Source organism: Zingiber officinale, chromosome 2A, assembly GCF_018446385.1.
Source record: "Zingiber officinale cultivar Zhangliang chromosome 2A, Zo_v1.1, whole genome shotgun sequence".
Taxonomy (NCBI): Eukaryota; Viridiplantae; Streptophyta; class Magnoliopsida; order Zingiberales; family Zingiberaceae; genus Zingiber; species Zingiber officinale.
In genome coordinates this window covers 23,032,849-23,035,774 of record NC_055988.1, presented here as the reverse complement: position 1 = coordinate 23,035,774, position 2,926 = coordinate 23,032,849, and the positions used below count along the sequence as shown (strand labels likewise).

General features: G+C 35.7%; 1 pseudogene; it reads right to left on the bottom strand.

Moving 5' to 3' along the window:
- Positions 1-1,472: 1,472 nt before the first annotated feature.
- LOC122044493 lies at positions 1,473-1,657 on the bottom strand (annotated as a pseudogene).
- Positions 1,658-2,926: the final 1,269 nt, after the last annotated feature.

Sequence of the window (2,926 nt, the reverse complement as noted above, 5' to 3'; positions counted from 1 at the left end):
CGTGCATCTTACTCTTGAGGTTTTGGTGGTTCTCATTTGATATGCTGGGTTCATCCTATTGAACTCCTTTTGTTTCTTTTATATCTACTTGAAATGGCCTGGAAGGAAGAGATGTGGGAAGTCAATCTTACTTTGGCCATCGTGCTTCCTTCTCCCATTGCAAAATATATTAAAGAACTTTGTTGCCAACTTTCCCAACTCTGTTGCTTCCTAGTATGAAAGCACCTTAACATGTTTGTTAATCTAACCCGCAAGCTAATCACCCCTCGAGTTACTCTCCTATAGTTAGGGCCCTCCGTAGACCGTAGGGTTAGGGTTTCCCCATGGCCTTTCATTTGGCTTGTTCTTTGAGTGTGACCGAACAATTTACTTATCAGTTTGACTGAGCGAGCATGTTTATCCAAAGCATTGGTCTGGAGTTGGTTCAAGATCATCGAGATGGTAACAACATTGTGCTCTCGGTACATATCCCAAGCGTGCGCTATCATTCTGCCCTCGTTGCATATCCCAAGCGTGCCGGATAGGGCAGTAAATGAACCAATGGTTCAAAAATAAGTTTGGTGTTCAATTTAATATGGAATTATTTATGTGTGTTCAATACAACACAATTTTAATTTATTGGGCATGTTTCAATAACTTATGAATAAATTTGAACAAGTTTATTAGTGAATAATAATCATCAATAACTTTTTATAAACATGTTAAATAAATAAAATAAAATAAGTTTAAATTATTAAATTTAATAACTAATTGAATAAGTTTAAGCAATAAATAAGGTTGTTCTTGTGTAATAGTACCACGGTAGGGCACTTTTTTAGTTTCTCAAATATTTAAGGATCGTGTTTAAATCTTGGTGAATTAACGGATGAATTTTCTTTAATGGACGGTTGATCTAATAACACTGGACTGACAGACTGGTTAAAAATTTTCATGGCTGGAGGATTTGCAAGTTGAATACTTGATACCAATTAAATTGAGAACTTGATAACATTTAAAATTTAAAATGAATAACCTAATCAAATTTAAATTTTTAATTAAATTATTTCAAAATTTCATCTAAGAAAACATCAATTTATTCAATTATAATTTTAAAATTTCTTATTTATTAACTAAAAATTAATAATTAAATCAGTAAAAAAAATTTGATTATTTTTTATGTGTTTTGTATTTATTTTAAAATATATAAAATTTTATGATTTAATTTCATGGACTGTAATAAATAATTTAAAAATAAACTTAATTTAGGTGGTGTTAGGTTCTCTCCAAGGAATCGGAATGAGAATAGGTATCATAGTATAGAGAAATGAGAATGAAAGTAAACTAAGGGTATTTTTGTCCAAAACTTAATTCCTATTCCTATTCCATCAAAACCTAAGGGACGGGGTGGGTTTCATCCAGGTTTGGAAATGAATCCATTCCCTTAATTCCAAACCTCTAAACCAAACACCACCTTAATAGAAAAAGTTAATTGAACTTAACACACGAACCCTGCAATAGTACAACACAAGGATAACACACGAAAGATCTAGTAGATGATCTATCCCCAAAAACAAAAATTAATTTAATATCTTAGTGATCCAATGGTCCATGTATTAGATATTAAACTAATAAAAACAAATACTACACTTGATCTTAGCCAAAAAGCTGAGAAAGATATGAATAAATTAGAGCTATAGCCTCTTCTTTTATAGCACTAGTTCCACTCCGTCAATCAAAAACAAACGATATGGGACTAAATTCTAAACCCTAAACTCTAAACTCCATCTAGTATAAAAGGTCATTACAATTTCTTTTTGTTTGTAAGAAGAGGCGAGAGTACAACTCCACCTAGTCTAAATGGCCATTAGAGTTTTTTTTTTAAGAAGACGCGAGAGTACATTGCAAACTGTGATCTTTCTCACGTCTCCTTCTCCTTGACCGCGGAAAAAAAAGGAGAGTCTTGTTGCTTGAGATTTTGTTCTGGAGGTTGTTAAGGTTTGTTGCTTCGCCACTGCAGCTGCATCGGCGAGCAGGACCTCTCCTCCGTCGCTCACCCTCTCTCCGCCTCGTTCCCTCGTAAGCTGATCGAATTCTCCGCCGAAGCCATCTGTGGGTTTGATCCCCCGATTCACTCGGCTCGTCAATAGTCGGCTTCAGATGCCGATCCTTCAAGCTGCGTCACATGGTTCCTCTGTCGCAATCGCTACTAGCGGCGTCAATGAGACCGCAACCCGGGATGCCCTAGATGGTATCCGTGTATTCGCAGCGGGGGCACTGGAGAGCCCTGTTCCTCAGCGATCTCTGGGACCAAAACGAAATATCAAATTGCTTCCTTTTTTCCCTTCTCCCGTTCATACTAACTACTGATTTTCTAAATCTTTCTTCTCTAGATCTGATTACCACCTGCTCTTAGTTTGTTTGATTAGGCAATTGTTAGCTGTTCTGTTTCATTGTCCTAGCAGATTGATTGATACATGATCAACTACTTTTGTGTGGATTAGTGTGTTTTAGTGGTTGCACTCCTGAGGCATTTTGGATGTTTTTGTTGGTGAGTTTAGCTCTTCTCTTTTGATACTTGCAAACTCATCCAAATTTGATGCAGCAGGAGTTAAACTAATTGCAGTTGGTGTTGGGACTCCTGGCAAAGCTTGCGTGCTTGCTGAACGGGTAATGATTCAATTTTGCAGTTAACTTTGATTGTAGTAATTTGTTGTTTTACAATAGTGTGTTTGTTCTATGTTTCACAAGAGAATGTATCTCCTGAAACATGGAGATTTCCGGTTTCCTTTGCTTATGATCAATGATCTCCTTCATGAGAAATTTACAAGGATCATTCGCTGCAGAACAATTCACGCGCCTAGAATTGATCCAAGCATCTCAATTTTTTTTAAAAATTTATTCCTTTAAATTGTAAATCCTAAACACCCAAAATACATATATTATATAA